The sequence below is a fragment of the Rhinolophus ferrumequinum genome, chromosome 3 (assembly GCF_004115265.2).
Source record: "Rhinolophus ferrumequinum isolate MPI-CBG mRhiFer1 chromosome 3, mRhiFer1_v1.p, whole genome shotgun sequence".
Classification (NCBI taxonomy): domain Eukaryota; kingdom Metazoa; phylum Chordata; class Mammalia; order Chiroptera; family Rhinolophidae; genus Rhinolophus; species Rhinolophus ferrumequinum.
The window spans coordinates 43,431,107-43,455,609 of NC_046286.1; the positions used below are offsets into that span (position 1 = coordinate 43,431,107).

General features: G+C 41.0%; 1 long non-coding RNA gene across 1 annotated transcript; it reads right to left on the minus strand.

Moving 5' to 3' along the window:
• Positions 1 to 382: 382 nt before the first annotated feature.
• On the minus strand, positions 383 to 10,430 carry LOC117020722 (uncharacterized). Its single transcript, XR_004422729.1, has 4 exons — positions 10,257 to 10,430; positions 8,909 to 9,038; positions 1,361 to 1,443; positions 383 to 450 (listed from the first exon to the last, which is right to left on the minus strand). It is a non-coding gene; the product is annotated as an uncharacterized LOC117020722 (long non-coding RNA).
• Positions 10,431 to 24,503: the final 14,073 nt, after the last annotated feature.

A 24,503-nucleotide genomic window follows, 5' to 3' on the forward strand; every position in this document is an offset into this window, starting at 1 on the left:
AGACATGGTACACATACCAGATATTTATGAAATATTTGTCGAATGAATGAATGAATGCAGTGCTTTAGGAAGGCTTGTTTCTGAAGGATAAAGTCTAAGGAGCAAATAATCTATAATCACAATGTGCTATGATACAAATGACTTGCCAAAGGGATTCTGAGTAGGAGGCACTCAGTAGGGTAGATTTAAATGGGGAGCACTTACTTTCAACAGAAGTGATGATTTGGGGGAAAAATAATGAATATGGATTAGAACTGATGTTAGAGGGGTGGGTGGCCTACAAAAGGAAATGTTATTACTAGAACCACTCTTCCCAGGATTCACAGGTGGGGTCCAGCTTTTCTTACAGCACTTTCAGTAAGAAAAGGAATAGAATTTCTTACCTTAATTGAACCATGAATACTACTTCTGTTCTACTTCAAACCATAAACTTATATATGGCTCCAATGACTGTAAGATAAAAGACTAGAACTTGCAGTACAATTCTGAGAAAAGAAATATCATTACACTGTGCAATCTCTCAGTTTTAATTAAAGTTTAGAAATGAAAAGTAGTTCTATGTTACTACTCTGGAAAAATGATAGTGCTGTCCCTCCTTGAGGAGCAAAATGATAAACATTACAGTCCAGCAAGCTCAGAGCTGTCTACCATGAACCTGAGAACGTTTTCTTGGCACTTTTAGACTATTTGAACTAAATGGAGCGTAAAAAGGCCTTACCCATTTTTTTAAAAATTCCATTCACCCTCTTAAGAAGACCAATGAGTCTTTGAATAACTAAACAGTGAGTCTGGAATCATACTTGATCCTAGTAACTTTTATACTGTTGAACTGGGTGGCCTTTAACAGCAAAGATGCAAGAGAGAGAGAGAGAGAGAGGGAGAGAGAGAGAGAGAGAGAGAGAGAGAGAGAGAGAGAGAGAGAGAGAGAGAGAAAAGGAAAGAAAGAAGGAAAGCAAGAAAGCAAGGAAGCAAGAAAGAAAGAAAGAAAGAAAGAAAGAAAGAAAGAAAGAAAGAAAGAAAGAAAGAAAGAAAGAAAGAAAGAAAGAAAGAAAGAAAGAAAGAAAGAAAGAAAGAAAAGAAGGCCTTTCCAGCAGTACTACTTTGCCAATAAATTACTCTTGCATGCAGCTTTCAAAAATCAGGAGGTATTCAATAGCAAAACCATTGGCTTACAATGGTTTTCTTAGCCTGGCTATATTCACTCAGTCAAGGTCTCCCTAAGTTTCCAGTCTTGCCCATATGTCTAGTATAAAGAAAAAAACAAAACACTGTCATTTTCATCTCCTGACCCAGCCCCTTACAAAATCATAATAAATAAACCAAAAGTTAATTAAAGGAAAAGTATTAAGCAAATACTCACCAAGATGGCTGTACCAGTTGTTAAAGGAATGATATATTTCTAGGCCACTTGGGTGCCCTCCTCTTTCCCCAGCCATCCACAACCTAGAAAATAAAAGGTTAACACCTGGCCCCTACATAGGCATCCATTCTGACTGGTCGGTGCCTGTGCTGTGGATGATTACACAGAGATGAAGATGGAAGTGGAGGTGCAGATGGAGACACATAAAGAAAAAGATATGCACAAGTACAATATCATTCTTGGAAATAATCAAACTGCATTCATTCTCATCCCAGCACCTATTTCCTGATTCCCTTTAGGGTCATCATAATTTTCTCTAGCTCCTAGGAAAATGGGTAAATTTCACAGTTAAAGAAAGCAAGAAGGCAATGTTTAAATAACCCTATATTTCCACAGAGATATAGTACAGATATATAGGCACAAAAGAAGAATGTTATAATAAGCCAACTTGTACTTTGATTTCATTATGAAATTGCAGGTTTTTGTCCCCGAAGAAAATCTCCTAAAGGACTTCGTCATAAGGTTGTAAACCAGTGATACCAAAGAAGGTGAGGCTTGTTTGTGCTCAAGCACTGAGGCATGCTGGAGAAAAGTATTTTAAAAAGTGGAAAGGTTATCTCTGCCACCAAAGTCTAAACAAGTCAAAGCATTTCCATTGTCAGGAACATTCTTTCCAAGTTCATGTCCAGAAAGGCACAGGCCCATGCGGGGAACACTATCAGACTCTCATGAACGGTACATACAACTGCCACTATACATTTGCTATGTTCGTTCTCCCGGTCCTGTGAAGTCCCTAATAGCTCATTTCCCTAGCAAGCCCCTTCCCAACTCCAGGGTGTCTCCTCTACCACCCGGACTCTGTCCTGCCACTCTTTAAAAATGTCTCTCATGCTCTGCTAAAAGTTCCCAGAAATTCATTTTCCCATTTCTTTTCTCTGGGTGTTTACAGTTTCTAAATGAGCCAGGGTACTTATCAACACTTCCCCAGTAAAAAGCAACCCATGAAAATTCTGGGAATTTGAGGCTGGATGTTAACAAATGAATGTGTTCCCTGGAAACAAAGGACATCCCCCTGCTCATGAACCCCCACCGAGTTTCCCATTACCCACCAACTGATTTGTAGTATGCCGTTGTAGCTGGGTGGTCCTCGTGGAGCCTAAACTGACAGAGGCCTGGGTGTGCAGCCACGGGTACTCCCTCACTTAGTGTCTAGCAAATGAGCTCATTTACACGGTTGCTACAGTCTGAATGTGTGTGTCCCCCCCACAATCCACATGTTGGAATCCTGACCCAATGTGATTGTGTCAGGAGGTGGGTTAAGCTCCATTAGGTGGCGCCCTCATGAATGGGTGGCGCCCTCATGAATGGGACTGGTGCTCTTATCGACAGGATCCCACAGCGCTCCCAGGTGCTTTTGCCATGTGAGAATTCAAGGAGAAGCCTGAAACCCAGCAGAGGGCCCTCACCCAACCAGGCTGGCACCCTGATCTTTGACTGCCAGACTCTAGAACTGTGAGAAATAAATTTCTGTTGTTCATAAGCCACCCGTCTGTAGCATTTTGTTCCATGTCCTCACGTGTATTAATCCAGCCTGAATGGACTAACACATGTGAGGACATAGGAATCCTGCGAGAAGATAGTCATCCTGGGTTAAGAATTTGGAAGATGGAGGGGAGGGAAGGATGTAGCACCCGCTCCAGCCCACCTTAGAGGCTCCATCCGACCCCTGAGGAGAAGCAGACAGTGTCCGTTTCCCTAATGCAGTTCTGGGACTGCAGTGAAGCGTGGACACAGTGACCCTTTGGAGGGGGTGGCACCAGCAACAAGGTAGGGGAAGGTCCCTCCCTTAATAACCCTGTGAGCAGACTCCAGAGAAGAAAAAATGTGAGGCGCCTGAGTCCCAGGAGCACAGGGAGAAACTCATCTAGGGCTCCCAGAAACAACTGAGTCGCTGTGTTCCCTATGAGCACATACAAGCAGGAGCTAGAAGACACAGGTTTTGACTGTTCTTTGGCCTCCATACACCAGAGCTAGAGAGGCCTGGGGAATCGCTCTCGGTTTCATTCACAGGTTCACCCCAAGTTTAAGATGCTCTGTCATTATTTCAAGCAATCTCCTGGGAAGCAGAGAGCTGGAAAGGCCTAGCACATACTTATTTTCTAAGAAAAGGCCCTAAATGAAGTCCCCCATTCTAAGTAAGTCATTGGTCCAAATATACACGTCTCTTGACATGACAGGAGGGAAATAGCAGAACTATTCATGAGAGTCTGATGATAATACCTCCAATAGGCCTGTGTCTTTCTGGACATGAACTTGGAAAGAATGTTCCAGATAATGGAAATACTTTGACTTGTTCAGACTTTGGTGTTAGGGGTAACTTTTCCCTTTCATTTAGACCCATGTGTCTAAACTTGTTTTCATTATTGCCTGCTCAAGGAGTCGTTTTAAACTTTTTTTTTTTTCCCAGCCACCCTCAGCAATAAAATGTTAATGTCATAGACATACTGTATATCTGTATATGTACTGTATGTATATCTGATTCACATGTTTGTAAAGGTAAGGTTTTTTGTGGTTTTTTTTTTTTTGCCCCCAAAGAACAATATTTGCCCTCTGGAGGGTGATATTGCCCTTAGTAGAAACGCAAGATTTAGATTCCTTTGTTTTCATAGCACGTGCATCTCGAGGCCTAACCCTGCAAGCCTTTGGCTTATCCATCTGCCATTGGAGCCAGCAGCACGTGCACCCTCAAGGATCTTAAATGTTCCTTTGTGCCCACAACTCAGATGGTATCTGCACGTGTTCCCCCGAAACTATGGCTTCTGATTATCATGTCCCCAGACTGGCTGGCTGCTGCTTTGCATATATCCAAATGATGTCAGCTTTTGTTTTGCTGCTAAATCCCATGTGTCTGCTCAAATGTAATCCATTATTACTTATTAAGGTAGTTAGATATATCCTGAGCTTCTCCAGAACACTGCAGCCTAATCACCTTTCCCTCCAAGAACTGGAAAATCAAATTTCCCTTTTGATACCAGATGTGTTTTGAAACAAAATAGTCTCTCCATATAAAGTTCTTAAAGTTTCCCAGATTCCAAACTCTTTATTTTTTGTAATCTATACCAACCATCAAATCACTGGTGAAGGTGGCAGAAATTGGAGTTCACACAAGTTTTTTTCAGCTCCCTGCTCACCACTCAAAGAAAATAAAGTCAACATCTACCTTTTTTTGCTATGGGCTCTAAAAAAATCCTCAAAACATGAATTTTTAAATGGAGGAGGTGTTTCCCAATTATATTAAGCAGAGGGAATCATTAAGCAGGCACCTACCACTCTGGGGGAAAGTCCACACATTCAACTCTAGTCATCGTAAAATAGAAGTATCCTAAACAGAGCCTTTATGCTACACCATGGCACCTTCAGCCTTCAGTTAGTGGTCTCGCCTTCTCGGTAAGCCTACTCCAAGGCTGCTGATAGCATCCAATTAATCAACCGGGTATTAGACTTTGTGATGCAGAGCAATGAAGTGCTAACGAGGACCACGTGTGCTTGTGAATGGCCTCCATGTGACCAGCGAGCTTGCCAAATGGAGAGAAAATGCTCAGGATGGAGCTATTAGGAGTCTTAGAGGGTGACCCCAAGCAGTAATACTGTGTGTGTGTGTGAGCATGCCAAGGGCCTCGGAAAGAGTCCAAATGGAACTTTGATGTTTTGTGTCAATTTAATTCCAAAACATGCTATTTTCAAAATCTTTGAGGTGTTCCTAATTCGCTCAGAATGGCAACTGTGGGCCCATTACCCTTCAACACATAACAATCTAAATTAATTTAATTCATTAAGAAGAATGAGGGCATTGTAAAAATAAACATCTGAATTATGCCACACTTTGGCCTCCCCACCTCAACTAGTCATGCAGAATTGGTAATTTGTTAACATATCTGAAATATGCTTTGAAAGACTTGAGTGCAAGGCCAACTTCAACTTTTAATCAACCCTTAAGATTCACACATTTTCACATTGTGCATTTTCATCAATAATTTATCAACCTGACACCAACTGTATGTTGATATTAATGGCACGTGTAGAATTTCTAAAGTCAATGTTTCTTAGCCAGACCTGCACCTCTGAGTAGCCTGGAGAGTTAGAACATGGACATGCTGATTCTTACACCAGGGGAGGCTGATTGAGCATGATCCAGAGTTGTGCTCTGGAATCCTTATTTTTAAAAAGCTAACCCAGAATTTGGTTTAGGAATAAAAGCACTAGTCCTTTAAAATATGATTCAATTAAGATTTTTTTGTTCATATACAACTTTAAAGATGTTGTATCTGTTTTTGTTTATTTACACTTTTAAATCTGTGGGTTGTCAGAGCGAGGTAAATGTGCTCAGAAGACAAGGTAGTCCTCTCCTGAGGTGGACACTCGTGGTTGTCTACCATTCTGGTTAATTTTGCTGCATAACAAACCGGCCCAAAATTAGGGGTGTAAAGCAACCATTCATTTAGATCAGGAAATCAAACAGCACGGCAGGGTTGCTTATCTTTTGGCCTCAGTTGGGAAACTCAAAGGCTGAAGGTGACTTGACACCTAGGGACCAGAATCATTGGGAGGCCCCTTCTCTCACATGCCTGGCACCTGGGATAGGATGACACGAATGCAAAGCTCAGCGGGGACTGTCAGCCAGAGTCCCCCACATGGCCTCTCTCTGTGGCTCGGGCTTCCTCACAGCATGGCAGCCTTGGGAAAGGTGAGTTTCTTACTGCAGTGTGAGTGTTCTCGATGACACTGTAGAAACCACGCCGCCGTTATGACCACCTTAGCATCACTTCTGTTTAGTATCCCCAATAAAAAAAAAAAAAAAAAAAAAAACACAGACACAAATACCTGAAGGAAGTATTTCATGAACTATCTATAGCCTCACAGAAAAGGGATTTGGGGCTGAGGGACACAGCTTATAGTGTTCTCCCATCTCTACCCTGATTTGGCTTGAAGTAGGCCCTAGGCACAGAATCCCTTCACATTACTGACACGAACAAAAAGGAACATATGCACACACACAGAAATTCTGCAACATCTATCAAATTGTGGGAGGTGTGTGGTCAGCCTATCCCATTGAGATGGGAATGAGAAAGCAAAAGGTACTTGCCTGTGAGAAAAAGAAAACTGCCCTTTTCACACCTGCAATCAGTGTTCACCTTCCTGCACTGTGGTCTATTAGATCAATGACTGAATTACGACTGTACATTTCCACAGTGCTTCACAGTTTTCAGAGAGCCTTCCCATTCACTTTCTCATCTAGAATTCACAGGTAGGAATTCCTATAGCAGAGGAAAGGCGGGTTTTAACAGCTCCATTTTTCTCTCTTTCTAGAGAGTCAAAGACGTGGAGCAGTTTGCTTGCAGTCACACGAGTAGCACTAGTATGTGGCGAAGCTAAGGCTCAGAGCCAGGGTGTTCACGCAGCACCCTACACTTCATTCCATGGAGGTTCATCTCATTGTCCTCACTAATTAAGCAATGGAAAGTCTCATCGTGCACACTTCAGCTGTAGTACTGCAAGTGTCTGAGCTATCAATTCAAAAATGTTGTTCATGTCCATACCATGAGCTGACATTTATTAAGGGTTTACTATATGTCCGTAAGCACTTTTCATGTATGTGTTACAAAGCTCGTCTGTTATGTGCCAATTTATTCAGAAAAGGTGGATAAATAGGAGATGCCATCCCTAAGACATGTATAATTATATATGGTAGGTCACATACAATTTTTCACAAGGTAACTTTGATTTACACTTCCTAAAAGGACCAACTAAATTCAAAAACGCCAAACAATTGAATGCAGTGACTGTGGGGAAAACACAAACATACTCCCTCATCTTTTCTCTCTTTTCCCATTTGACCTACAGGCTTTGACCCTATGCATGTATATAGTTCCTCCCAAATTCATGTAATTTTCTGCTAAAATTAGCTACTGCAACATCCTAAACATGAACAAACATCCTGAATAGACAAACTCAAGTAGCAAATGAAAAGGGGAAGCCTTAAATCTTGAGGAGGAGATTAAAACAATAAAACAGGTAGAAAGAAACCAAAGAACTGGTGACATTACAAGAACAAGAGGCCTAAGGAAATTCACATGTGTGCCATCGGCGACAACGCAGCACAAGTCGAGCAAAGCTGGCTAGCAGGAGGAGCGGCGAGGGCTGCAGAGCCTCTGGAACAAGACAGAGGAGGCTGCAAGCAGTGCTGATGACGACGGGACACTGATACCAAGTCCAGTGCTGCCCACTGGAGCTGAACATGCTGAAGCTGTGATAGGCTGGACGTGGGCTGACGGGCACCTGCATGGACAGACAGCAAGGCCGCCAACGCCAAGCAGAATGGCCAGCACTTCATGGCGTCCCGTCTCACTTGGAGCCATACACACAGCTTTCTAAGAAAAGGATGGAATGGCAAACAACCGACCATGAACTTCTACGTAATGTTCATGCAGAAGGAAAACAGGGCAAACAAACCACAGCATCTTTGGTGTCATAACATTTTGTCCTACTATCTACTTCCTTCCCTCTCTTCTTCATAACTCAGAAGCCCCAATGTTTCACTCTATGACTCCACCAAGCAAACCTCATGCTTTCTGCAAGGTGAAGTGCTCTATGTACCATAGTATTTTTTTAAATTTACAAGGGATTTAAGATAGCTAAAAGTTTTATTAGGTTTTTGGAAGAGTATTCCTTACTAGACTACACCAGTGTTGAATGTTCCACCCAATTCTATTTTTCCTATAAGCCCCATCAATTTTATTGCATGAAATTCTATAATGCCTTGAGTTTTGGCAAGACATATGTTACATTGCAGGAGAAACAACTGTATTATCTTATTTAATCCTCCTATTATCCCTATTTTACAAGAGAAAACACTGAACACTGGGTGTGGATTTCATTTGACATTAAAATCCCACATCTTGGGCATCTTCTCCCAACCATATCCCTCCTTTCTTCTAATATAATGTTTGCTAAATTCTTCTACCAGTCAAAAGTTTTTTCCTAGAATGTCATGCTGAGTAGCTCCCAGCCCCACTGAAAGGAGGGAATTTGCTCAGCATCCAAATGGATACTGGTTTCTAGTATTTAGGTCAAAAGTTCAGCCCCCCCCCCAAAAAAAAAAATGTTCTCCAAAGAAGTTCTTAAGGCCAAAAGAAAGAAACAGAGGGACTTTCAAGAAATAGATCCTTGGGAAAAAAATTCAACTGGCAATCTGAAATAACGTAGGCAGTTTTCCCAAAGTGACTGATAACTATTGCATTACTTTCCCCAAGGTCAGCAGCAGAATAGGAATTAGAAGGACCAACTTGGGACCTTCTCTACTCCTTTCAAATATTGTGTTTCTGTTGCTTGGAACGTTCATATTTTGCATCAGACTGTTCTCCTTGCTATATTTCACACTCCCTCTGGCTTCACATCAGAAGGATAAGGTCAGTATTTGTTTATAATGGAATAGGGGTGCGATGGTGAATAATACAGATGTATATTTTACTTGGAACAAATGCAGTTCACCTTTCTTCTCTGAGCAAATTCAAATCTTGAGAAAGACTGCAGTGTATAAGCTTCAAAAGGAGGCCCTCCTTGGGTATTCAAAACATATTTTATCAAACCACAAGATCCTCTTGTTTCGAGCAAGAAGCACCTACAAGGGAAAAGACAGTTTCTGTAAGACACTTGTTGGATTTTCAGTTCATTTTGGATGGTTGTTATTTCTTTGGGAACAAGTTTTAAATGGTAACAGAGAAAAACAAGTTATGTTGATGAAATTTGGTGCAAGGGGTTTAAATGAATGATATCAAGTAAGTATATCTGTAATATTCTGGAATAGTACACTTTCTCAGGCTCATTGTTTTGGGTTTTAAGAAGGATTTGGAATACATGTTTCTACATTAAAGCAGAATATTAAGCCAAGATGAGGAGAATCAATTCTATTGAGTTTTTGAAATAGAGACAGGACAGGATCTATCTTGCAAAATACAATAGACTATCTTCCATTTGGAAATAGGCAGGAACTAAAGATACAGAACATAAAACTTTCCATTAGATCCCTATCTTATTTCTTTTGTGGTCACATGTGTCTGTCTAATCTTGACCACAGAACCAGAACATTGAAAAGACTTTGAGGGTTCATCAAAACCACACCCAACCTATGGGAAGACCTCCCACTAAACCTCCAGACACATGGGGACTTACCCTGTGTTTAAAGACCTCCACGAAGTCTTTACAAAAAGTGTTCAAACACCAGCTCTCCTGCCAGCAGTCTACTTGGCTTGTTGAATTTGCATTGTCCCCACCCCCGTTAATCAATCCCACCCCAGCAAATAGGCACAGCCCTGTTGTCTCTACTCAACATTTCAACATCTGCCCGCATTTATGTGTGTGGTGTTGCCCAGCTCCAGCCGCCACGCCAGCAGAGTCCTGTTCTAATCTCTGTGGGGACCAAGGCACAGGTGTAGGTCTCAGGCAGCCAGAGCCCCTCCCGTCGTCCCCCACATGGCCACTGGCAGCCCTTCAGCTTCCGAGAGGCCAGCATGAGGGCAGGCAAATTCTTAAACACTCATAAGCTTTGGAATGTTTTATTCTTCACAAGAAAAAAAAGATTCTTAGATCCTCTATTAGAGGTTCTACACGTGACATCTGAGAATCAATTTTTGCCTTTCTTTTTTAACCGTGAATTGATAATTATTTAGCTTCCCCAAATGAAACTCCCAATCAAGGCTCAAGGTTTGCAGAGTCAACTTCTAATGAAATTCCCACTCTGCTGGCTTGAAACAGCAGGGGAGTAAATTTTTTTCCTCATTAATATGAAAGAATCAGAGGTGCTAGAAATAGCCCCAGGACTAAAGAAACAGGTACTAACCATGAAGTTTCCCAGGAAATGTTTGCGGCCTGGAACTTGAATGAGGAATGAGGCACACTCAATAAGCTGGAGAAGAGTATCTGCTTTCCTCACCATTTTTGTCACTCAACTCCACCGTGGCTCCTGAAAACATCTTTTCCTCCATTTCTCCTGGCTGTGGTCTAAGTATTCCCCCATGTTAGTCATCAAAGGGCCTGAGAGAAAAATGTGGGGGTCATTAGTCGCATCCATCAAAGTAGCTTGGTTCACATAAGAAGAATGGGATGATCACTGTACCCCTCCAGCCCTTAACAGACCACCCTAGAGATGGATGAAGGGCCAACACCCCGCTGTGAGAGACTAAGTCCTGTTCGATCATCTGCCTCAATTTCAGAAAGGGCTTGAGCTGTAAAGAGAAGGAGTCTGGGATTACTGGTGTGACCACCCACTCCAATCTATGATGACATAACCCTAAGAAAAACTTGAGACCCAGCTGGAAATGAAGAGAGCTTCAAGATCAAACTCTTCTCAGGCACACAGATTTTTAAAAGCTCAGGCCCCTCAAACCCGGACTGTATCCCAGAGACAAACCAACTACACCCCTGCAGATAAGGTCACTTGCTTCCCTTTAACTTCCTGCCTGTTGTATGCTCTTTACGAAGGTCTAGCTGGAACTAAAATCAGATTTTGGTATTTATGAACTATGAAATAACTATGAAATGCCCCCCTTCATTTATCATAATCATCTTTCAACCCCCCTTACTTGTTTCCACATTCACTGAGAAATCACATCCAAGTTCCTATGACCCCTAATAGCTCAGATGACCTGAAACTGACATGTGAATTTGGATCATGTTAAATCAATGTTCCCAAAGCTCCGGTCATCCTTACTTTTGCAAGGTGATTTTCCCAAACTAAATGAGGACGTTTTTACATGGCAAACAGATTGCTTACACAAACTGGCTTCATGTGACTTTTAAAGAAAGTATATAAATTACGCCATCATAAACCTTTCTCTTTTCAGGTTTGTAACTGGAGTGCCATAAATATCAGACTTGATCATCTTTGGTTCATAATCCAGATGTCACCGTCTTCCAGTTTGAGCCAAACGATTTTTAGAAAGGGTCGCAGCGCCCCCTGCTGGCTTTCTTTGCAGGTTGAGTTTTTAGAAGGTGGAAGTCTGGGTATGAAGTCTTTTGATGCTGAAATCCCTCCTAGTTAAGAGGGGAAATGAGGTTTTGAATGCGATGTTCTTCATTTCCTCAGAAACGCACATTGCAGCAAAGAGAGGCTCACGTTTCTCCCATTATTATTTCTAGCATTTAATATAGCCAGCCACATTAGAACTGATGACATTTCGATGGCATTGTTCCCCATTACTAACGGTGTGAGACAAAACTATGAAGGGGTTCACCCTATGTAATACTCCCAGTCTCGGACAATAGACCAGCACCAATGGCAATCTTTAAGGTGGTCTCTCAGGAACCACAGTAGGACAAGGACAGCTCCCCTGAGATGACAGACCCTGATTCCGTGCCACTCAGCTTGCTACTCCAGAGACCAACTACGTAAGAGCTTGAGTCTGCAGTAAGAAATCCCTGATCATCAGACATATGATACAGAGTCAATCCTGACATGAAAGCAGTTGTCAAGCCCAACCATTTACTACCAAAGGAATCCCAGCGGACTCAGAAAACCAAGAACCCCTTTGGGTAGTTGAGGGGTATAGCATGGTATCAGTACAGTCATTCATTATTCCACAAAAATATCACTGTATTCACAAATTATGTAGTAAGCCTTTACATTGTCCTGGAACCACAAAAGCATCAAGAATGCAATGGTGAACAAAAAACAAAACCTGCCCTTAATGGAGCTATTGTCGGGGGTGGGGTGTGGGGGAGGGGAAGTAGGCAACAGACTAATAATCCCCAAAATGAATGTATTACAAACTGACAGAGGACATAAAGGAAAGGCACACACTGCCATGGGGGCATATGTGGTCTAGGGGAGTGGAGACAGTTTCCCTGAGGAACTGACATTAGAACTTAGACCGAGAGGATAAATGGGAGTTACTGGGGTGGGGGGTGGGGGGCGGATGGGGGTGGGGGGGGTGGGGGGTCGGGGGGGGGGGGGGGGGTGAGCATTCCAGGTAGAGCAATGAGTGAGTGAAAAGTCACCAACTGCCAGGCAGAGGATCAAGTCATTGGATGTGAACACGCCTTTATCACATTATTTCTATAAAACTGCCCCCCCAAAAAAAGAGTATAAAAGCCAATAAACCATCGCTTCTCGGCCTTTTGGCTAATATCAAGTGTAAAAGCCAATAAACCATTTTCAGCAATTGATCCAATTCCTGCAGCAAACTGAATCGTCAGCTTCTGTCTTAGGAAATGAGAAAAGAGTGGCCAAGTCTTCTACACATGGACATTCATTCTACCTGCTGGGAATTCTGGATGCCACTGAGCAATTTGCTTTGTCTCTGCATTCTTGTAGCATCATGCATCCTGACCCCACTGCCAGAGTTTCCCTTAGAACACCCACTCACCTGGATCTCTCAATTTCCCAGACACCAGGCATGCTTCCTGTACTTAATAGCGATTCCACACTAAAATTTCCAGAATTTTATCCTGGTCTTCTTTGACAATGCTTCAGAAAGGTGATCTGTAACAGTATTTTAGTTGTTTATTTCTGCTATTTTTAACAAACTCTCATTTAGAACTTACTATGTGAGTTCTAAGTGCTTCACAAATAGTAACTCATTTAATCCTTGTGATAATTTTATGAGGTAGGTTGGTGCAAAAGTAATTGCAGTTTAAAAGGTTAAAAATAGAAGTTGAACAATAATGAATGTCAACTATAATTATATATAAATATACATATATATATATACATATATATTTAAAAGAAGCAGAGTACAGCATTAGGAATAGAGACAGTGAAAATGTAATGGCTGTGTGCGATGTCAGAGGGATAGTGGATGGGGGAAGGGGGCTGTCACTGTGTGAGGGATATAAATGATAAATGTCTAACTATTACATTGTTTGGTGCACCTGAAACTAATTTTAAAAAATGGAAAAAACAAATAAATAGATAGATAGATAAAAGTTTAAAAATAATTGCAAAACCCACAATTACTTTTGCACCAACCGAATAACATTATCTGCATATTGCAAATGGAGAAACTGAGGGCCCAAGAGGATAAGAAATCACTCAGCCAGTAAATGGCACAGCCACAATTTGGCTTCCAAAAACCAAGCTCAAAACCATTACTCCAGGCAGCCTCCTCTTGGCAAAATTAAAAGTCACTCAACCAACAGGTCTTTTTTTTGTTGTTTTTTTTAATCTAATTGTAACGTTTATGTCTCAGAAGGGTAGGATCCCATCCATTCTACTTCCCAAATATATCGCAAATCATCCCTCTCCTCTCCGTCCCATAGGATTTTGCTCCAGCCTGGTTCTCTCATCTCTGGTGAGACCATTGCAGCACGCCCCCCTCTTCCTAACGGCTCTCCAGGCTCCACGGCCCCTCCCTTCTCCTCTCCACTCCACACCATGTCACAGCACTCTAGAAACAAAGATTTGTTGTTTATTCACTTCACTCTCCCATCACTGCTTACAGATTGAAGTTAACCCTCACACCAGATCCTCCGTGAGTTGGTCCCAGTCTACCTTTGCAATCTCATTTCCCAGTTCTGTACTCCGCTCTCATGCCCAGCTCAGACTTGCTTCTCCAGCCTCATTGGCTCACCTCCTTTCCTCCAGAGGGCCACCTTCTATCACACTCCCATGCTGGACATATGCTGGTCGTCTTACTCGCAATCCCTTCCCTTCCTCCTCTTCCTTCAAGACTCACGTAGTAACTCCCTTGCCAGGTCTCCCTTGACATCCTGCATTCCCCCTCTGACACCCACAAGATCTTTCTTGTCTTGTCAGAGGTCCTGCCTCTGAAATTTGTGCATAAGGCACTTAATACAGGGGCAAATTTAAGGGGATGACCAAACACTCAGTAACAGAGATAAATAATACTTTCACCGTGGGAAAACAGACAGAACATAAAATTCACTACTTTAACCATTTTAAGTGTATAAGTCAGTGGCATTAGTATTTCACAATGTTGTACAACCATCAACCATCACCACTATCCATTTCCAGAATTTTTCATCTTCCCTACAGAACCTCTGTACTCATTAAACAATAAATAACTCACCATTTCTCCTCCCTCCAGCCTCTGGTAAGCTGTTCTATTTCTGTCTCTAGGAATTTGCCTGCCCAGGTACTTCATATAAGTAGAACCATCGAGTACCTGTCTTTTTGTGACTGCCTTATTTCACTTAGTATAATGAAGACAAATAATAGCTAACATTTTAGATAAAGATAGGATCAGTATGACCAACTTTTCCTTTTGCTTCAGGCTCCAATGTGGCTTGGTACTGGTTCTGTCTTTATTGAAATTTTTGATATTTTGTTTGTCATGGATAGTTTTGGCATTAATTTGGACTTTTTTAAATGTTTCATTATTTTTTATTTATCTTGATTACTGTCTTCTTTGGTGCTCCCTTATATTTTACACTCAAGGCAAGCCCCTCACACATCTCATCTTAGGCCCAGTTCTGCCGGTGCCAAATTCTATCCTCGTACCACCTCAAATAAGCATGCAACCAGAGTAAGAAACAATATGCCTGCTGGCAAACACAGCTTCAAGACAAATCTGCCCATATGTAGCCACAGCCCTTGAGAGACTGCTGCCCTTAAGCCCCACGTATACGCCTAAGTCACACCTGTGTACATAGCTCTCGCCGGCACATACTTCCACATGTGGTTATTTACCTTCTATCTACCTGCCTTTCTAGTCTGTGAGTTCTCTGAGGGCAGAGATGAAGTCTTTTTCATCTTTATACCCAAGCACTGCCTTGTACAGTATTGGGTTCATAGACAACATTTTCTTTTGTCATTTTGTTTTGTTTTTTTTTTAATTTATTGGGGTGACAATTGTTAGTGAAATTACATAGATTTCAGGTGTACAATTCTGTATTACATCATCTATCAATCCCATTGTGTGTTCACCACCCAGAGTCAGTTCTCCTTCCATCACCATATATCTGATGCCCTTTTACCCTCATCTCCCACCCCCCACCCCCCTTACCCTCTGATAACCACTAAACTATTGTCTGTGCATAGACAAAATTTAATAATTGTTTTTTAAATGAAAATCCCCTCCGCTCCTTTTCCCACCATTAATAAGTATTTCAAAGTGGCTAAATGAAACTTTGCCTTTACCTAGTTTAGTTCCAGTAATCCATAGAAGATTACTATCTACTACATAATATATATATATATATATATATATATATATATAAAATATACATTAGAATATATAATTATGAGATAGTCCCATAACCATGTAGGTCCATACTGAAGGGCTGGTGACCTAGAGAGCCCTAACTTTGGCATACCTCAGAAAAGGGTATTTCAGGGTTATCTGGTCTCCTACTTGTTCTTGGACCCCTAGACCAGGGGCAGCCCACTCTCGCTTCCTCTGTATGCCTTCACCCATTCACTGTCCCCTTTGGCTGCTGTGCCATAGAGAAGGGACAAGCCCTAAGGATTGTTGGAGCAGTACACTTCTGGCTTTCCAAGGCACTGATTCCACCTCCACTTCAGCTTAACCAGAGTTCTGTCTGCACACTGCCCTGGCACTCTTGGCTGAACCACTCCTGGCTGACAGAACCTCCTGTGCCTCCAGTCAGAATGCCTGCACCTTGTTTGGTTTCCTGGTCTTACTTCCTGTCTTGTGGCCACAGTCCTGACATTGGCTTGAAGTCTCCAACCACAGACTATGGCCAGCGTTCCTGGATTCCAGGTCCTGGCATTGTAATTTATAGACTTCTTACATTTGAATTTAGTTTGGACCCCATCATCTCAATTGAGATTTTATTTCTTATTTGATGCCAAGAGGAAGGGGGTTTCCAAAATCTTAAGTGCCTAGAAATGTTCATCTGGCTCTACATCTAGAGGTCTTTAAAACAAAACCAAACAACACAACATCCAAAATCTCAGCTCCTGAATTTATCATCCACCTCAGAGTCAAACATCTCTACCCTAATGAAGTTTGTTTTGCCAATAACTAGAGTTTTGCTTGGATCAATTTTGCTATAGCTGTTGGATCACTTAACTTTATAACCAGTGGCTATTTCCTCCTCTCCTTCAGGATGCCCACTGTTTTTGAAGTTCCTCCTTCTCTCCTTTCTCTATAAATAGGCTTCAGTTAGTTTGCACAATTAAGATCAACTGACCAAAAAGATGTGATAAGCAAGGTACTCAAGTACAATGAGACAGCAACAATTGTCTTGTAACTTCTGTATCATAATAATTTAAAATAAAGTGTGAGCTGAAACTAATCCAAACTGCTCTTTCCAATTTGATGAATGCCAAAATTAACAAATACAGACCAAAACTGGAAGAAGAAATGGAAGAATTCAAGGAAGATGGAATACCCAATTTCATCTGGAGACTATGGAAGAACAGCTAACTCATAAATTTTAGTCATGAAATAAATGCCCTTCAGCATTCATAAAAGTATAAAGGTAAAAACACTGTGTTCCTTCATGGCATAATTCAGGCATTTGAAGGTAAGTGTATTTTATGACATCAATCCAGATTGCTTTCTTTATATAGAGTGTGATTATAAACAATGAAACTAATTTTCATTTCTGCCTCGTGGCATTATTAATAATTAGATCTCTTTAGAAGCAGGACAACTTCCTTTGTTTCTTCTGGGTCATCATTTTCTGAGGTTAGGGTGAATTTTATGTCATGGAGGGCCATGGAAAAGGTTTAATATGAATATTCTATTCTCATGTTCATTAACCTCTAAGATTTAAATGTTGCATCTTATCATTGGTTGAAAGAACTATCTTCCCCACCTTCATCACAGCTGATTCTCATTTCTTATCCCATATTTCACCCAGTCAGAGCTAGCTACATACTTTGCAAGGCCCAGTGCAAAATGAAAATATGGGGCCTTGTGATCAAAAATTATTAAGAATTTTAAGACAGCAACATCAGAGCATTAAATCAAATGTATGCCCCATTGACGTGCAGGGCTCTGTGCAACTGCACAGCTCGCATGCTCATGAAGCCAGCCCTGAAGGCACTGCATTTGAAGTAATCATCCAAATACATATTTGTCAATGGTGAGTATGTCATTACATTGCTTACTTTGGTGAAAATTTTAGCAGAGGATGCAGAGCACAATTGACAGAACTTTACAGTGACCTATGAAAGGAAGACACTGTATTATTAGTCAAGGTTACGCTAACAGTTTTGGGGGTTGAGGAGGGACTAGATCTCAGAGGCTTACCCAAGATTTACCTCTTGTTCATCTCACTGTTGGAGGCCAGTCAGGCAACAATCCAGTGAGGCTTTGCTCTGACCAGCCCAGAGAGCTTCCATCTTCCAACTCCACCATCTTGGAGTTCTTTTCTTCCAGTCTCAAAGAGGGGGGGAGAGAGAGAGAGAGAGAAGAGAGAGAGAGAGAGAGAGAGAGAGAGAGAGAGAGAGAGAGAGAGAGAGAGAGAGAGAGAAAGCCCACCCTTTCTTAATTGTCTCAGACCAGAAGTGTCATTTCACCTATTTATGTTCTCATTGATAAGAACTCATTTCAGTGTTCCCAACCTAAACTCATGGAGGCTGGGAAATACTGTTTTCTTCTATGCGCAGGAAAAGGCAATGAACTGGTGAATATCTAACTTGACTCTGCCACAGAAACTATCAGTTTCCATGGAAATAAAATAAACCCATATTCAACAACATATTAATAAGTGTTAACTAATAACATAGGACTGTGCTGGTCTTTAAAAAGAGGTTAGCAACAATATTTGAGTACCTTTCCTCAAAAAGTTTAGTGCTTTACTGTGGAGATAAGATATTGTGGATAACAACACAAACACAAAAATTTTCAATATCAAAGAAAGTGATTATATGATTGTGAGCTAGGGGATTGGGAGACATAATTTCTGCCCTCATGCAGCTTGCAGCCTTTCTAAACCAGGATCCTGCAGATGTCCTACAGAAAATTATTTAAGTGGCTATTTTCTTAATTTTGCCAAAGATAAGGCATAACTAATACCATGGATACATAGAAGACATGTTAATTTGTTATATATAATGGGTACCTTAGAGCATTCAGGGTAAAGTCTCACCTGGACTCCAGGTTAAGAAGGTGCTAGAAGGAAAAGATGGACATATAAACAAACAAGTGTAATAAAATGTTGTTAAGATGTTATCCCTACTTGCTCTGCTACTGCTAAGTCTAGCCAAGAGCAAAAGGAGTGTGTTAGAGTCAGTCACCCTTAACTTTGGATGAGCCTGATGGTCAATTTGTCAATACGTTTCAATGTCATTGTATTTATATGCAGTATTGACCCAGTAGTTTTCAAGCTCTGATTCCCATACCTGGGTTAACTATCCCCCCTTAAAGTTGTCAGGGGGATGATGTTAATTCCCTCTTCCTCCTTCTAAGCTGGCAGTACTGAGAAAGGCCATTGGGCACTAAATGATGGCCTCCAAATGGATATTATGAAATTCTTTTTACACCTCTAATCATTTGGAGAAGAGCATGTGTTTGAAGGAAGTTCAGAGAAGAATTTGAGATTTTGTTATCTTAAACATTTATATATGGTTTCAAAAGACAGTGCTAGCTGCCCATCCTGTCTTCTCAGCCAGGAAGTGTATTCAGTGAAGCACATGAAGGGATGAGGGGCAGATTCTAATAGAGCATCAAGAATGATTTCCCAATGTCCAGTCAAGATGGCAAAGTAGGTAAACGCTGTGTTTATCCTCTCTCATGACTACATCAAAATTACAACTAAACTATAGAACAACCATCATGGAGAATCACCTGAAGTCTAGCTGAACCAAAGCCTTACAACTAAGGACATACAGAAGAAGCCACCTCAAGTTTGGTAGCAGGGGCAAGAGGCAGAATGGGCTGGTCCCACACCCATGTGTGACCATTAAAAATTTGGAGGGCTAGCTCAGCTCCAGAGGTCCCCCCAGAGAAGCAAGGGGTCCTAACCCCACACCAGGCTCCCCAGTGCAAGTTTCCAGTACCAGGGAGAGAAGACCCCAAAACTTCTAGCTGTGAAAACCAGCAGAGATTGTGGCTGGGTGAGATGGAGGGTGACTGCAGTTCCAGGCAATCCTCTTAAAGAGCGTACACATGACTCACTGACAGATTCACTCACTCTGAACTCCAGTGATGCGGCAGAAGCTTGAAAGGTGCCAGGGATGTATGAGGAGGAACAGAATTCTCTGGCTTCGGGATGAGGGCTTAAAGGCCAGCGTTTTCCCAGAAAGAAGTGCTGGCAGAATCCATTGTTTCTCTTTTGAGCCCTCCCTACTCCCAGAGAGCAGACACAGTGGCTACCATATCTGAGTCTCCATCAACCTGGGCAACACTGTTTGTCCCACCCTTGTGATTCATTGAGACAGCACACCACCCAACTTTCAGGCTCACCCAAACTGCTTACAGTGGCTTTTCCATACAAACAGCCTATCTTGGCTCACTCTGTGGACTTTCCTAAAAATCTCTCAAAGGTTCACAAAACCCAAACAAGCAGCATCTGACTTTGGCATGTCCCATACCTCTGGTTGAGTAGCCCTAAGCCCAGTACTAACTACAGCTGACCTTGGTTCACAGCTTGGCCTCTTGAGGTACCTCCAAGCCCAGCGCTGGTAGCAGCCATCTACAGATTGCTTTCTAGTTCATTCCAACTGTCTCCAGGCAGGGGACAGGCTGTGGCTGAACTTGACCTGCAGCAGAACCCCTTCTAGGAGGTCCTGGGCCTGGCGTGCCCAGTAGCCAGCTTCAGATAGAGCTGGAGCATCACACAGCCTCCTCCAAAGATAATGCACCCAAAGGGAAAACCAGGCAGGCACCAGAACCCTGTTAAAGTGAATCTTGCTCTTTAGGGTCAGCTCCTCCACTGTAGTCATGGCCAGTCCTCACAATCAATCAGCCCAAGGGTCAATCCCTCATACTGACATGCAAACAGCAACCAAGGATCAACTACAATAGGAGGGCACACACAACCCACACAAGGGGTACACACCTGTAGCACACATCTCTGGTGACCAGGGAGACTGCACCACTGGGTCCACAAGACACTTACTACATAAAGCCACTCTACTAAGGCTGGGAGGCATAGCAACCCTAACTAATACATAGAAACACACAGGGAGGCAGCCAAAATAGGGAGACAAACATGTCCCAAGCGAAAGAAAAAAATAAAGCTCTGGAAAAGGAACTAAACAAAATGGAGACAAGCAATCTACCAGATACAGAGTTCAAAACACTGGTTATAAGGATGTTCAGTGATCACAGTGACAACTTCAACAAAGATATTGGAAACATAAAAATTAGGATAGAAAACATAAAAAAGAACCAGACAGAAATGAAGAATAACTGAAATGAAGAATACAACAGAGGGAATCAACAGTAGATTACATGACACAGAGAACAGAATCAGTGATTTGGAAGACAAGGTACCAAAAAACATCCAAACAGAACAGCAAAAAGAAAAAAATAATCCAAAAATATGAGGACAGTTTAAGAGGCTTCTGGGACAACATCAAGTATACCAACATTCACATCATAGTGGGATCAGAAGGTAAAGAGAGAGAGCAAGGAATTGAAAACCTATTTGAAGAAATAATGACAGAAAACTTCCCTAACTTGGCAAAGAAAATAGACATATAAGCCCAGGAAGTGCAGAGTGCCAAAAAAGATGAACCCAAAGAGGTACAGGCCAAGACCCATCATAATTAAAATGTCAAAGGTTAAAGACAAAAGAGAATTTCAAAAGCAGCAAGAGAAAAGCCATTAGTTACCTACAAGAGAACCCCCATAAGACTGTCAGCTGATTTCTCAAAAGAAACTTCGCAGACCAGAAGGAATTAACAGGAAATATTCAAAGTGATAAAAAGCAAAGACCTACAACCAAAATTTCTCTACCCAGCAAACCTATCATTCAGAATTGAAAGACAGATGAAGAGCTTCCCAGACAAGGAAAAGCTGAAGGAGTTCATCACCACCATAACGGTATTACAAGGACTCTTAGAGAGACTCCTTTAAGATGAACAACAACAAAAAAATATGAATAATAATTGCAATAACTACATATCTATCAACAATTACTTTCATTGTAAATGAATTAAATGTTCCAATCAAAAGATAGGGTGGCTCAATGAATAAGAAAACAAGACCCTTACATATGCTGCCTACAAGAGACTCACTTCAGATCAAAAGATACACACAGACTAAAAGTACAGGGATGGAAAGAGATATTACATGAAATTGGAAATGAAAAGAAAAAAAGCTGAGGTAGCAATACTTACACCAGACAAAATGACTTTAAAACAAAGGCTATAACAAAAGACATAAAAGGACCCAGTAATCTCACTTCTGGGTATTTATTCAAAGAAACCCAAAATGCTACTTTAAGGGGACATGTTCACCCATATGTTCTTTGTAGCATTGTTTACAATGGCCAAGATGAGGAGGCAGCCTGGGTGTCTGTTGATGGAAGAATGGATAAAAAGGAGATGGTACATGTATACAATGGAATATTGCTCAGCCAGGGAAAGGCACGGGTTCTTGCCATCTGCAGCAGTGGCTTTTCCATACAAACAGCATAGATCTCAGCATAGATGGACCTAAAGGGTATCATAGTGAGTGGAGTACGTCAGACAGAGCAAGATAGACGCAATACGATTTCACTTATATATGGAATCTAAAGAACAAAATAAACAATCAAATGAAACAGAAACAAACTCATAGATACAGAGAACATTTTGATGGTTGCCAGATGGGAGGGGGTTAGGAGGTGGGTGAAAAAGAGGAAAGGACTAAGAAGTACAAATTGGTTGTTACACAGCAGTCATAGGATGTAAGGCATAGCATAAGGAATATAGTCAATAATATTGTAATAACTACATGTGGTGTCAGATGGGTACTAGATTTATTGGAGTGACAGATGGGAGGGGTTTGAGGACAGGGTAAAAATGGTGAAGGCACTAAGAAGTACAAATTTGTAATTACAAAATAGTCATGGGGATGTAAAATAAAGCATAGGGAATATAGCCAATAATATGGTAATAACTATGTATAGTGCTAGGTGGGTACTAAACTAGTCTGCATCACTTTTAAATTATATAAATGTGTAACCACTATACTGTACACCTGAAATTAATATAAAATCATATTGAATGTCAAAATAAATAAATAAATAAATAAATAAATAAATAAATAAATAAAATGTTAAAAAAAAATAAGATGTCATGGGCCTTGGAAAGGGACTCTTATTATGAAGATAATTATTATTATTTCTGTACATGATGTCTTTATTTTTTACTATTATTTACACTATTCAAAATCCCTACTGTAATGGGTTAATTAAACAGGATTCACATGCCTGGTGAAAAATAAATAAATACAAATTAAGAGATTAGAAAAAACTTGAGGGGGAATAATATGTTCAAATTTCCAGGTATAAAACAAGGAAGTCATGAGGATGTAATGTACAGCATGGGGAATATAGTAAATAATATTGTGATAGCGTGCTAGAGTTTCAGATGGTCGTTGCACTTACCATGGTGAACACTTCTTTAGGTATTATATACCCCTGAAACTAATATAATATTGCATGTTAGCTATATTTTAATAAAAATCTTTAAAATTTTAGAAAATAAAGAATGGTTCCCCAAAAGCAATAACCAAGTTAAAAAGAAATGTGAAAGATACATTCACTGGAACAGATGATGTTGGAAAGAGCATCCCTGGCAGAGAGCCTGGTAAGCAAAGGCCCAAAAGGATGAAACTGCATGGAACTTTCTAGAATGACAAATGGTTCAGGTTGGCCAGAGGAGAGGAGGCTGGAGAAGTAAGCAAGGGCTATATCCTCCAGGACTTTGTAAGCCTGTTAAGGCATGAGGCTTTCATTCATCTTGAAGGCAAAGGAGGGCCATGGAAAGGTTTTAAAAAGGGAAAGGTCATTATCAGACTTGTGTTTTAAAAATAGGATTCTGTCCCTTACACACTGTGGATGGCAGTTGTAAGTTGATGGAACTTTATGGAGGGGCAATGTCAGGCAAAACTGTGAAAGACTTTTAAAGGGACAGGAAAAAAAGCTTACTTATTGTTCAGTCTAATGTTCCCTCTGGGTTATCGTCCCCATCTTCATTGCCTAAGCTATTTTACAACTCTGTAAGTTGTAGAAAATTTACACTAAGGAAAATTATTTTTGTCCATTGAAATGAAAATTAGTTGTATTCAATGGAACATTATTTATCATTGACCTGTTTTTCTTCTATTTGTAAATTCAGTTCTGCATTCGTCATTTGCCCATATATGTATGGTGCTCTGACCTGACTGTGACATCTTATTCATTCTTCACTGATTAAGGAATTTAATAAAATCTCTGGCACATGTTCATTTTATATCTATGTAAGTGTCATTATTATACCCTTCTTTTTAAAAAGTATAAAGATACTAACAATAGTTTAGCAGTATCTATCAAAATTACAAAAGTATATTCCCTTTGACCCAGAAACTTCACTTCCAGGAATTTATCCTACAGATATGTTTTTAAATGTGCAAAATGGCATATTAACAATAGTCTTTACAACAAGATTAAAAACAATTTAAATATTCACCAGTAGGAGCCTGGCTATAGCTTTCCAATGAAACACTGATATGCTCATAAAAAAGCGTATGACGAAGTTCTTCATGTATTGATAAGGACAGATCACCAAGACACTTAGTGACACTTAAAGAAGTAAGAAGCAGGGCTTGTCTATAATATGCTACAGTTATGTACATGTACAGTCATGTAAGGGAGATACATGGTTTTGCTAGTATATGCTGGTGTATCCTGGTAGGATACATAAGAAACTGAGAACTCTGATAGCCCCTGGGGGACAGAGGTGGGAGGGAATATTTCAATATGGAAAACGTCTTTGTAGTTTGGCCATTCCATAGAGGGTGGAGGTGTGAGCAAGGAGTGGAAAGAATCACAAAATGACTTCCTATTTTCTGGCCCCTGGAGGAGTATAAATAATGGTGGTGGTGGCAACTGTGAGATAGAGAATAATGGTGGTGGTGCGAACAAGGGCAGAGATTAAGAGGGACTACGCAGGTGGAAATTTCTACAGTTAGTTGGATAGATGGACCAGAGCTCAGGAGAGAAATCTTGTTCTGAATCTAGCGAA